The following is a 14,228-nucleotide window of genomic DNA, read 5'->3' on the forward strand; positions in this document are numbered from 1 at the left end:
GTGGATTGTCCTATCACGTTGCTTGTGTTTGATGGTGCAAAACATACTCCTTTGTATTTGGGTGCACCATTGTAACTCTATTAGTTTGATGAAGTGTGTCCTAATCTGTCTTTGAATATCTGTATGGATAGAGCTTTGCTTCTTTTATATGTGCCGTTGCAAGGTACTCTACTCTGAAAATGTTTCCCTTTCTAAGCGGTCCTATACGCATGCTAATTCGTTCTCACAAGGGAAGGTTCGAAACTGTAACTGAAGGATCTGGATTGAATTTTGTACAGATGTTCGTTATTGCAAAATGCCCGCCACTTGATTTGGCTTTTGTTTCAACACTCCGTAATATTTTGTTTTTTAATAGACGTAATTTTTGAGGAAACAATGCCAAACAAAAAAATCCTGGTAATTTAGATACCGTGCTACATGCTTGTTTAACAGACAAGGAGGAATGAGTCCACACTATCGATTAAGGATCATTTACTTGCTTTTGGGCAGTTTTCCATGCCTGTTTAAGCAAATGCCCCAGTGGTTACAACTCTGCGCCTCGTAAAATGAGATATACAGGCAATTTAAATACGATAACACAAACGTTTACACAGTCCGAAGACTGATAGCGCTCATTATATCCGTCCCTGAGATTAAATGACGAAAGTAGTGGCAAGTATGGCAGCCGCTCACGAAATTACAATAAAATAAATTATTCACATAATAAATCACTTTAGTCGACATGAACACTAGGAGAGAAGATAGAGATTGTCCAACATAAAAATTCTTTATGTCGCAAGGATATCGCCATTTCAAAACCGTGCATATTTTCAATCGTTTGTTATGGAAATAACGTGAATATTTGTCTTCGTTCGTTTATTTCGTGGATTCCAATTTAATTTCATCATTGTCTCTGTATAAATAAAGCTTTTACTGTTTGTTTGTTGAAACTCGTGTATCTCCGAAAGTTCTCTACAGATTGATTCGGAACTTTGAAATTCCGATATCCTTGTGATAGAAAGAATTTTTATATTTGTCAATCTCTCTCTTCCCTCCTAGTGTTCACGTCGACTACAATTATTTATTATATGACAAATTTATTTTATTGTGAGCTGATGGCATACTTGCCACTACTTTCGTCGTTTAATCTCTAGGAGGGAATTAACGTGCTCTATCAGTCTACGAACCGTGTAAACAACTTTGACACAACGTTGCGTTTAATAAAGGCGTGTTTTTACGGATCAGGCCTGTTTTTAGGTCTCTTATTTTTGAAATTTTGTAACAATTTTTTAGCATTATTAATTTATGAAAAATCATGTACTACATGTATTAAATTAGATATACATATACAATTACATATACATATTAAATAACATATATTTTAAAAAAATTTGGTATATAAAAACACACGTGCAGTCGAATCCAACGTTTTATCAAAGTTTCAAAGAAGCATTCGGCCGAAAACATTAGGTGACTACCATTAGGAACATTTATAGTTTCTGCATAAGTACAAACGTTGATGTTCGTTTCTTTAAAACCTCAAATCTCCGGAAGTTCTTCACGGATTATTTTAAAATTCTGATACAAAAAAAATGTTCAAATGTGTGTGAAATCTTATGGGACTCAACTGCTAAGGTCATCAGTCCCTAAGCCTGCACACTATTTAACCTAAATTATCCTAAGGACAAACACACACACCCATGTCCGAGGGAGGACTTGAAGCTCCACTGGGACCAGCCGCACGGTCTATGACTGCAGCGCCTGAGACGGCTCGGCTAATCCCGTGTGGCCAAAATTCTGATACAACATTGCTTTCTTATACGCATATATTTTTGTGTATCTGCTGCAACACCATCTGGTATATATTTAATATATATTATATGTAAGAGGAAACGTTTAAAAATATGTCATTGTTTGTATGTTCAGAATCGTTAATACCCGGACGTTTTTGACCGATAGCTCTTAAATTTTGAGAAAACGTAGAATTCTAAAATGGGCGTGTTTTTAAGTACATAATTCTTTAATATATGTGTGTTTTTAATACATACACTGTTACCAAAAACCTCAAAATGAACCTTTCAGATTCACCTCAAATTTTTACAAGTTGCGGTAATAAACGTTCAGATACAAATAGAAAAATATACACTAGTGAAAAGTTGTTAGCAAACTGGGAAGTTGCAGTAATAAACGTTTAAACGTTTTACATGTTTAAACGTTTAGACACATGTAGACGATATACCATTATACTCTTTAACGTATGTATATAAAATATACACTAGTGAAAAGTTGTTAGCAAGCAGGTATGTTGTATTTATGGCTTATTGGTTTATTATTTGAATACTACTGCAGGTTATATTAAAGGACAATAAATATGGGCCATGGTTACAGAGAGTGAAGAACAGGAGATGGACAGAGGCGTGAGAGAAAATGGAAAACGGGAAGGACGAGGTGAATACAGAGAATGGGGGCTGGTGTAGAGGGGAAAGAAGGATATTGGGACGCATATCCAATTCCCGTGCACGTTACAAACGTGTGCTTTCTCTTTCCCATTTAAGCAGATTGAGCCACAGCAGAGCGTGGCCAGATATAGCTAGTATCAAAATACACACATCAAAAAACGTTTTGCTTCACCTCGGTTCCGACGGTTCCGGAACCTGTACAGAAAATTGGAATAGAGTTCAACATAAACATCATTTCCGCCCTTTTTATTACTCATGAAAACCACACACTGCATGTTGTACCATCAAACAGCGAGACTTTCAAAGGTATTGGTCCATATTGCTGTACACAGCGGTACCTCTAATATCCAGTAGCACGTCCTCTTGCACTGATGCATGCCTATATTCGTCGTAGCATACTATCCACAAGTTCATCAAGGTACTGTTGGTCCAAATTGTCCCACTCCTCAACGGCAATTCGGCGTCACCGCTAAGAGTGGTTGGTGGGTTACGTAGTCCATAAACAGCCCTTTTCAATCTGTCCCAGGCATGTTCGATGCTGCCCACTCTAGTCGAGCAATGACGTTATTCTAAAGGAAGTCATTCACGAGATGTGCACGATGGGGGCGCGAATTGTCGTCCATGAGGACGAATGCCTCGTCAATACGCTGCCGATATGGTTGCAGTTGCACTATCGGTCGGAGGATGGCCTTCACATGTACAGCCGTTACGACACCTTGCATGGCTACCGGCGGCGTACATTGGCCCAACATAACGGCATCCCAAAACAGCAGGGAACATCCACCTTGCTGACCGGATTGCCTCCAAACACGTCTCCGAGGATTGTCCGGTTGAAGGCATACGCGGCACTCATCGGTGAAGAGATCGTGATGCCAATCCTGAGCGGTCCATTCGACGCGTTATTGGGCCCATCTGTACAGCGCTGCATTGTGTCGTGTTTGCAAAGATGAACCTCGCCATGGACGTCGAGAGTGAAGTTGCACATCGAGCAGCTTATTGCGCACAGTTTGAGTCATTACAGGACGTCCTGCACCTACACGTAAAGCATTGTTCAACATGGTGACGTTGCTGTCAGTATTCCTCCGAGCCATAATCCGTAAGTAGCGGTTTGAGCGAGGTGTGTCATCAACAGTTCCTGTCCGAACAACGTCGTTTTGGTTCACTCCGAGACGCCTGGACACTCCCCTTGTTGAGGGCTCTTCCTGGCACAAAGTAACAATGCGGACGTGATCGAACCACGGTACTGACCATGTAAGCATGGTTGAACTACAGACAACACGAGCCGTGTACCTCTTTCCTGGTGGAATGACTGGAACTGATCGTCTGTCGGACCCTCTCTGTATAATGGGCGCTGCTCATGCGCGGTTGTTTACATCTTTGGGCGGGTTTAGTGACATATTCCAACAGTCATAGGTACTGTGTCTGTGATACAATACCTATAGTGAACGTCGGTCTTCACGAGTTCTTGGAACTGGGCTGATGCAAAACTTTTTTTGTTGTGTGTAAAATTAAATTTACCTACCCAAATCAACTTAAACTGTATTTTTCCATAACTTTAACACCATTTTTCCCTTAAAAAGTAGCGGGACACTAGGCTACACTGCAACTTTGGCTCTTTCAGATTAAAAAAAAAGTTTCCCCGCTATCAGCAAGCGAACTAAAACAATTCAAATCAGATGCACAAATCGTTCACTCTTGTTCCACGGTATCCGGTACATTGAGACATAATAGTCGTGACATTGATTTGTTCAAAATCTAGAGATTTTTCACCAAAAACTATTAGAGCTAGAGATTTCATTCCATTGATGAATATATGTTACAAATTTCAACGAAACCAGTTACCCATGATTGGCGACCCCTATTTGTCAGTATCGTAATCATCCTGTTATGGGTTGAAGACAAAGGTGCCCATGCCTAGCAGACAGGGTTGCCATCCCCCCCCCTCCCCCACGAGCTCAAACAAAGAAAAAAACTTTGTGAAGTCAGGTGTTTTTCTTCCAGAAAATTATTTCAATTGCGGTAATTCGTGATATTCTTTCCAGAAAATTAATTAAATGTCAATATTACGTGTGTAACTGTAACTTTTTGTGGCTACTTACAAGTCGCCATTTGTCTTCCAAAAGATTAAAAATACTCCATACCACGACGTCTAATCTCCCACCTACCCCTACAAACTTGGTTGAAGACTGCCTGTGTACTTCCCACTCTCAAAGTAAGCTTATCGTGACCACTGCCCAATATTATGTGGTGTACATGTCTTTTCATGATAGATGTGATACGATGTGAGTTAGGGTTTCCTTTCGTGTTTGCTAGGATCCGTTTATTTCTAGTGGAGGCGAGATAACAAGTCATACATATACAGGGCGTCTATAATTGAAGTTCCAGATCCAAAAAGCTGTAGGAAGAGAAACACTGCTCAGAATGACGTCAAATTTAAACAGTGTATTACTGACTGATGAGAAAAAAAGTCACGGAACAAAAATATTTAAGAATAATTTGCCCAATAGACGGCGGTGTAAGCGTCAGACTGTGCATACCGACAGACGCGTGGCACGCGGATGTTCCTCAGTTTGCCTCCGAGACTTCCAGCGTAACTGTCTCCATGAAGGATCGCGTGCTGCAGATAAAGGTGTTTCACAAGGCCGGTGACTGCGCCAGCAGCCCTGAAGAAGTTCTAGGCCCTCAAAGGTACGAAAAAAGGCACTGATCCGATGACTGTTAAGGGTCAGTAGAAAATAGTAACGAAATCCAGAATGACAGACTCTTTTGAAGTGCACTATGACAGAGGGAGGAAAGCAATTGATCCGACATGTGTCGAAGATGTGACCATAGCGCTGCAAGAGGCGACGGGCTATGATGTGCAAAGAAGCAGAGCACTTGGAATTGCTCAAACGATGCACATGCCTGCGAGCATGGTGCATAAAATCCTATGAAACGTCCTGCATTTCTACTCATACGAAACCACTAATATTCAGCAGTTGCTTCCTTCTGACCTGGCAACAGACTAATATTCGTCCTGGATTTTCTTGCTCACAGCTAAGTGGAAAGTGAATGGCCGTAGAACATGGAACGTTTTGTTTTGACATTTACGTGCGGATAATATCTCTTCAAAGACGGAAACTACAAAGTGTGTGGCTGAGAGTGCTATTCTTTAATCACACCCAGATTGTAAAAAGGGTTCAGTCAGATCACTTTCATAAATATCACGAAAATGAAGCGTCCAGAAGTTCTCACAGTACAGAGTTGACATGTGAATTCAATAATGAATTTCGGGAGAAAGTACGAGTTAATACATTGAGTTATCCTGTTGTTACAACACCAATCTCTTCCCAATTTTCCGTGTGAGTTATAATGAATGGCTAAATTTGAGAGTGCGTACATTTAAATGTTCCACAGGCAGCCAGAGTTAGATGCCTAGAAAATCAGTTTCGCTAGCTTAACCCGGCGGATAAGACTAGCAAATGGTTGTGGTCAGTCTGAGAGATGAATGGCCGTTCGGCGCATAGCAATGCAAGGTTGATGACACCACTGTAAAGGCCCCCAAACAAAACCCCACCAATTGGCTGATCCCCCTGCCAAGTTGGTAGGATCCGTTGTCCAGGAGCTTCGGTTTGCTGGCGAATATCTACCTTACGCAGTAGCAGTGTGCCCACACATAGTCAGTCGGTCGGTGACCAGCTTTGACAGAGGGGTGGGGGGGGGGGGGGGGTGAGGGCAGAGATGAAGGGGGGATTTAATGTAACTTTACTGCCACTCCCGTCAGCCAAGACGGGAATGATATGGTCACACAGTACACTCTCTCCCCAGCTTTGTAAGTATGTCGTCACACCTTGTACCGAGGAACCTTTATACGTAATAGTGCTTAATCTATTACTTGCAGCGGTGCTATGTTAGCGTAAGTGCTTCACGATTCATTTTACTTATTTTCCCTTTAGGGAGTAACTCAGTATGATGCGCTTTATTCTTTTCAGTCTTGCCACCTTGAGTGACTATAACTCAATGTGTTTCAGTTTACATGCAATGCTTCCCTACTAACTTGAATATGTATCTTCCCGCAAGTCATATTCTGTCGAATGTAACGCCATTTTAACCAGATTCCTTGTACGACAGAAATTCATACTTTTGTCTATTAGGCCACCACGTATTGTCAAAGTGAAACTTAATCCACCTTCAGTGACCATTCTTTAGTTATTTGCAGTTTCCTTTTTCTGTACGTTCTAGATGGGTTGTGATTTAGCCAGTTAGTGTAAACAACAACATGAGTTTCTTATTTCATAGCTATCACTTAAGCCGCTCGGAGTGGCCGCGCTGTTAGAGGCGCCATGTCACTGACTGCGCGGCCCCTCCCGTCGGAGGTTCGAGTCCTCCCTCACATATGGGTGTGTGTGTTCTTCTTAGCATAAGTTAGTTTAAGCAGTGGGTAAGCCTATGGCCCGTAGACCTCAGCAGTTTTGTCCCTCAGAAATTCACACACAGATTTGAACAGCTATCACTTAATACACTTATTGAACGTGTAATATGTGATCAAAATGAGTAACTATATGTGTAGGGACTTTCTTGTCGTTTCTAGCTTCTTAATTTTTTCCTGTCTTGCGACCAAGAACTCTGAACCAATACTCACCTCTGCCCTCTCTGCTTAGTCTGTGAATGCTTTAGCGGTAGTCAGTTGAAGAATTAACGGTTGCCCATTTCCTCATGGTGTTCTTGGATGCTCGAATATGTGTGTGTCTGTGTGTGTGTGTGTGTGTGTGTGTGTATGTGTGTGTGAGTTACATTATCCTTGTCCGTCCTCCGCATTCTTTCCCTGTGTCGAACTCGAACGTGAAGCTGTATTGCGCCTTGATGAGTGATAACAGTTTATCTAATCGTTGCGAGAGGGTATCGAATGTTGAATTACATAATCCTACGCATATTATGGATGTTTTGTTTATGTTCTCTAATGTGTTTACCTGCGACATCATTTCTATAGGCTTTATTTAACGTTATAAATTCGTAGGCTGTAGCAAGCCTCGTAGTTCTTGAACGTGGCGCGAGCACAGCGAGACCGTTGAGAGAAACAAATAATTTACGATTGTAGCCCCAGTTCGTGACCATAGGCGTTATAAGGCAATCTCCTCTTTGATTATTCTTATTACCAGACACAGTTATTAGAGGACACCACACCCTCATTGAGTGAGAAAGTAACTCATCAGTTTCCACTACGCAACTTCGTAACTGCACCGTGAAATAAAGAGATTAGATTCCTTTGGCGAGGAATTGACAGAAACAATTTAGATAAAACAAAAGGAAACGAAAAATTATCGACAACAAACAGCCGGACCTCCCAGAAATCGAAATCCGTATTTTCATGTTGTAGTAATGCAAAGAGAATATGATTCCTTGAAGAGGACTTTCACAGGCAATTTATTTTCTACAACAGTTTCTGACTGTTGTTGAAATCAAATTAGAATCAGTATACTAACATCAGAGTCTCACTATCGCACTAATAGAACGAGTGAATAGTCGCGTCACAGGGCTATTTGGAAGAGTTGAGTCGTGGACTGTCGTAATAAAACCTGGCACAACAAGAAGATTCAAAACCAAGTGACCTAAGAGACAACAAGCTCAGGTTTTTTGGAAGGAATAAAAGGTTAATGTGACATGTCATGGACGGACTACAATCGTAATTACGGGCTACATTCTTAATTACACACGGGTCAATGAAAACAGCAAACACTTCAATTTCGCCTGGAAGTCCACTCACTTCCAATCCGATGCAGCTTTTTGTTCAGTCCGGCCACAGAAGCGGTTTGTTTTAACGACAAATTATGAATGTAACATAGTGCTTTTTCTGTTGGTCTCCAGCATTCCTCTGGCAGCTGGGTACAACAGGATATGTAGGTCAAACCTGGTTTCACCAGATCTCCTTGACTGACTAGTGTTAACATTGGCCTGATAGAGCTCGGAACTAGTAGCAGCCGCCATATCGGGAAGTTGTAGACAATCCTCATGATCGAATGTCTGTTCTTTTTTCTTCTAAACTTTTCAGTGTTCTTCTGGAATTTTCTCCGATGTTGATGCGTCGTGGAGCAGTGTTGTGAAGACAGACGTTACTCAGTGAGAAATAGTAAGTGATTAATTCGACTAAGCACGATTTTTCTGCGTATGATGAACATGCTCTATGGTGCAAAAGTAGGTACAACATGTGAGACAGAAGCTGGTCAACCCGATTTCGCACCGCAGTTTAAAAAGAAAAGGAGAAACAAAAGGCAAAGTAACACAAGAGGACGTATCAGCGCTGAAACATTTCAAGGCGATGTCCCTCAAGCCAGTGTGCTCCAAGACAGTTTCTCAGCCTTCTGCAACCGAAAAATTTCCAGGCTTACGAAATGAGTTGATACCTGTTCATGGGTCAGCGGAAATACCATCGGACGTATTGATTCCCGTTGCTGGAACTTCTGGTACGTCGTCGTCATCTCTGTGTCACCGATGCATCTAATGCCTCCACCACGGGTGACTTGTTAGAAAGTACAAGGAAATTCACCAACAGGAAAAAGAGCAAAACAGTAATACCAACCAGTCCTCGCAAAAAGTATTTGGAAGCTGAAGAAAATGCAGGAAAGAGAAAGAAGAAGAGAAAAATTCAAAACGAATACTTTTATGCGGAAGAAACAAAAGGTGCAAGTCGTGAAGAAGGTGAAGAAGCAGAAATCGACACTAGGAAAGATTTGACCGACTCGAAAGTAATTACAAGCTTTTTCATCAGTCGAAGGTCCAGACGAAGAATGCATAATTTGTAATAGTCCATATTCTGATTTATTTTAGAAGAACTGATCGACCTTGTTGTGGTTTGGCTCACGAAAACTGTTCCGATGCTGAGGAAGAAGACAGCTACTTCGTCTGTGGTTTCGTTTCATTATAACGTACGTTTGCACTTAAAACAGTTTATTCGTAGTATTGTTAGGCTTCTGCTGTCGGTATAATGATAATTAAAATTCTTCTGAGTGTTGTACTGTGTCACTGTACAAAATACTTTAGTTATAATTTGTAAAACAAACGTTTCGATTGTATTACAACGACTTCCAAAGGGCCTGAGGAAGGCCGTTCTAATACAGTCGAAACGTTAAAGTATTTAACACAATGACGCGGGACAACACCCAGAAGCATTTTAATCATCAGCTACAAACGTTTCCACGTATTTTATGCAATTGAGAAAAACTTTTTTCTTCTTTTCAGTATTTTTCCATTCATTTAAAGGGGTACACCACTTACACCTCGGGTTGAAGAAACTGGGTGTTTTACACCTAACGAGGTTATTAGTTTGTATACTAATATTTAGTAGGACTTTTATCATTTAATTGAATCTGTAAAACAACTAAATAACCTTACTCTGCAAAACTGCTGAATACTAAAAATAATTTAATGAATTAACGATAAAATAATCCGACATGCATCCTGAAGAATACCGGCAGCAAGCAAGCACGTACCGGATAAAGACACGACGCGGTGTGGGGGCCCCAGCACTAAGCAGTTAGAGCGGCGTGGCGTTTTTATATACAACTCAGCCTGCAATCCTTATCTTGTTACGTCAGAGCTATCACAGAGCTATCACTGTGTCATCACGTCATACCAACCTGCATAATCTTTACTCAACGGCGATGCACTGTGACTACAGGTTACATTCCAAAGCATCATCGTGTTTTCATCAAACAAACAGTTTATAATGTGTTTTCTTTTTCACGTTTCACACATATTAAACTGTGAATGGGACTCTGCCATGTACGAGCAACATCCTAAAGTTTTGAATGGTGGGCTCCATATGGTTCCCAAGCTGTGCAGCGACCGTAAACCATAAAATTACCAAATAAGCAGCAACCAGTCGCAAAATCATGTTTATTTACTTTTGCAAATCGATTTCAACTGATTAACAGCCATCATCCGTGCTACAAATACAAGAGTAAAAATAAAAATAATTAATAACAGTGACCAAATAAGTAAATGTACATAAAGCAACGTAAAACCAATTAAATTTATATAGACTCATTAAAACATTTAAAATGCACATACAAATTTACCTTTCAACATATATGTTCCCTGAGTAGTAAGACTGTCTTAAGCAGAAGTCAAACATAAAGTGATACATAGCGAATTGACTATGACAACGAGAAACCATAAGGGGGCGCTGAAAGCAAACCCGCCCTCTATGCAAAAAATAAAGCTAAAATAAAAATGAGAGGAAGAAACGACAAACAAAGTGCGGTAAAATATAATAATAAAATACTGAAAAATTTTACAAAAATGGATACATTGTCAAAGATTTTGTCAACCACATAGTACAGTTATATACGCCAAAAAGAGATTGGACAAATAAGTAAAAAAGGAACAAATATAGATGAGAGGCACACAATAGAAAAAATTTTAAAAAACTTTACAAATTTTTTTTTAAATTATGTATCATAATCGAAGAGCAAAAGTTAATCATAATGCCAAAACATAAAAACGGTGTTGGCATCCATCTAGCGTACAGTTTATGATATTCAGTAAAATCGGATTTTTTCGGCAGATGGTGCCACATTTCTGAATGCACATGTAAAGTAAACTGAGATAAGAAAATTGCGGACACGAACGAAACAAACGTATTAAAGATACAAGACCAAATGCAGAAATAAAGTGCTAGCACACTTCATACATGGGAAAATTAACACTGGCTCGATAGGTGAATTGAGAACTCGTAGGGGCTCTTACGGTGTGCTCGTGTATCATGAGACGTGAATCCACACCATATCCGCCCTCCCCCTACAGCAGAAGACATCATCCGGTTCTTCACCATCGTCCTGCAGAACATCCACCCCTTCCAGCGCCACCACACACTCCAGCAGACTTCCCTTGCTGCCCACTCTGTTTTCCACTTAAACACCTGCGCCACCCACAACCAGGCCACTTTACCTTCACCCACGTCGACACCCTCGTTTAAGCCCCTCTCTCCCCTTCCCGCATCCTTCCCACCTCCAACCTCCTCGCGCGTCAACAGTATCATCTCCTCTACTTCAACATTCGCTCCCTCCCTGCAAACAAATACCTATTCATTCATACCGTATCCCAGCACCAGGTTGACACCTTCATCCTTAATGAAACGTTCCTCCAACCCCACCATGTGGTCCATACCTCCCCCTACCTCCTTCACCGCACTGACAATCCCCTTCCCCTAGCCCGAGGTGGGAGGTGGGATCGCTATAGGCCACCTCAAGCATCCCCCTGTCATGACACAACCCCTCCTCAATGACCCGACTGAACACCTTCTCCTCAGCCTATTTTTTCCCTCTCTCACCATCACCTGTGCCACTATCTATATCCACCCCGCAGCTCCTCTTCCCTTTGACTTCATTTCCCACATTGACCATACCTTCTCCACCTGTGTGATCGCCACTGACCTCAACATCCACAGCCGTGACCATGCCACCCTTCGGTGGTGGCATCAGTTCCTTGCCACCCTCCATGGTGACCTTGTTCCTCTCCCACAGCACACCCATCCTAAAAGTAACTCCACCCCAATGTTATCCTCACTTCCCCCAACCTGCTTGGTCGCATCGTCATTGATGTTCTCAATCACATTGGTAGTGACCATCTCCCTGTCCTTCTCACCATCTCCTCTGCCCATCCAACCCCTGCAGCCACCCGCCCAGCTGCCTCTCCAACGTCTGTCCATGAGTACCGCCATGCCAATTGGGATGCCTACCGGGAATCCATTGCCTTACAGGTTGAAAGCCACCCCCTCACCTTCCACCACCCTGCTGACATCACCCATGCCTCTTCCTTCCTTCCATCACTGACGCTGTGGAGGCTCATGTCCCTACCAATCTCATCCACCCTCACCGCCCTACACTTCCTCCACAGGCTGTCCTTCTTCTGCGTGAGTCCTGCAGGCTCTACTGCTCCTTCCTCTGCACCCGTGACCGGGATACACTCACTTGCCACTGGAAATTACAGCGACACTTCCGGAACCTCCTTACAGCAAAGAAACGCCGGGACTGGCGCCAGACATGCACATGCCTCAACTCCACCCTCCCTGTCAACTCCTCCAAGTACTGGTCTGCCTTCCACTGCCTTACTGGTAGCCATCCCACCCCGCATTACCCCATCCTTCATCACGATCAACGCTTTCCTAGCAACCTCAGTAAGGCTAACGATTTTGCTTCCCACCTCTCCGAGGTGTTCTCCATTCCTGACGATCCCCATTTTCATTACTCCCTCTTCCCCACTGTCCTTGACCACACTGACACCTCTGTCCCACCGCTCGCTCCTAGCTTCCAGTACTTGGATCAGTTACCCCCCTCAGACATCAACACTCCCATCACCACACAAGACATCACACTCGTCCTCCGCTCCAAACCCAACACCGCCCCTGGTCATGATGGTGTCACCTACTGCCACCTCAAGGAATACCCCCCCCCCCCAATCCTTCCTGACTGTCCTTACTACCCTGTACAACTTCCTCCTCTCCATTGGATTTTACCCTGTCCGACGGAAGACTTCCCATGTCCTGCTGTTCCCTAAACCTAACAAACCCCCATCTGATACCTCTTCCTATTGTCCCATCTGCCTCACCTCCATGTTCAGTAAGGTCTTCGAGGCCATCCTCTCTCACCGTATTCACTGCCACCTTAACCAGCACCCCCTCCTTCCCCTTACCCAATGTGGCTTCTGGCCTTCCTTCTACACCGACGACCAGCTCTTTAACCTTACCAATCTTCCTTCCCTCCAACGTAACTCCCGTCGCTCCACTATCTTTGTTTCCCTTGATCTCCAGAACGCCTATGACCGTGTCTGGCATCCTACGTTCCTCTTGAAACTCCAGACCTATGCTCTCCCCATCAACTTCATCCATCTCATTGCTTCCCTCCTCTCCCATCGTCCCTCCTATGTGACTATCCACAATTCCAACTTCCATACTTTCTATCCCTCTGCCAGCGTACCCCAAGGTTCTGTCCTTTCCCCTCTATCTCCTGTACACTGCTGATACGGCCAAACCTCCCCCACCCGTTCATCTTCTCCAGTTTCATCTTCTCCGCCTTCCTACCCCTTTATCCTGCCCTTCAATGGTCCCAATGTACCCTCCAAACCCACCTTGATCAATTCACCCCTTGGTGCAACCAGTGGTTCCTCCGTACCAACCCCTCCAAGACCCAGGCTATCACCATAGGCCGCACCACCGACTCCTTCGGTCTCCATGATTTCTACCTCACCATTTATGCCCACCTACCCACCTCACTCCTACCCACAAATAACTTGGCCTCATCCTCGACCGCCACCTCACCTGGACTCCCCATTTCCTTTCCATTCAAAACAAAGCCCACAACCGCCTCCACCTCCTAAACTCATGTCTGGCCGGACGTGAGGTCTGCATCCTTCCACCATGCTTCACACCTACAAATCCTTCATCCACCCCATCCCCAATTATGCCAGTGTATCTTGGATTTCTGCACATTCCTGGTTCTATAAAGCCTTCCAAATCCTCGAACGCCATTCACTCTGCTTCGCCTTCTGCATCCGCCTTCTGTCCCCCATGCGCATCTGCCATGATCTCATCCCCATTCCCCACCTTCTCCTTTTCCTCGAACACATCCGCACACTATATATTGTCCGACGCATTGATCCCCCTCATCCTCTGGTGTCTCCCTTCCTCTCCACCCCAACCTGTTGGCGCACCTTTACCGTTATGTCCCACCCTCTCCCCATCTCCACACCCCCACCTCCTTTCCTAATACAACTTCCACCGTCTACCCCTCCTGGCTGATGAGCTTTGTCCTGACA

The sequence above is a fragment of the Schistocerca piceifrons genome, chromosome 2, assembly GCF_021461385.2.
Source record: "Schistocerca piceifrons isolate TAMUIC-IGC-003096 chromosome 2, iqSchPice1.1, whole genome shotgun sequence".
Lineage (NCBI taxonomy): Eukaryota > Metazoa > Arthropoda > Insecta > Orthoptera > Acrididae > Schistocerca > Schistocerca piceifrons.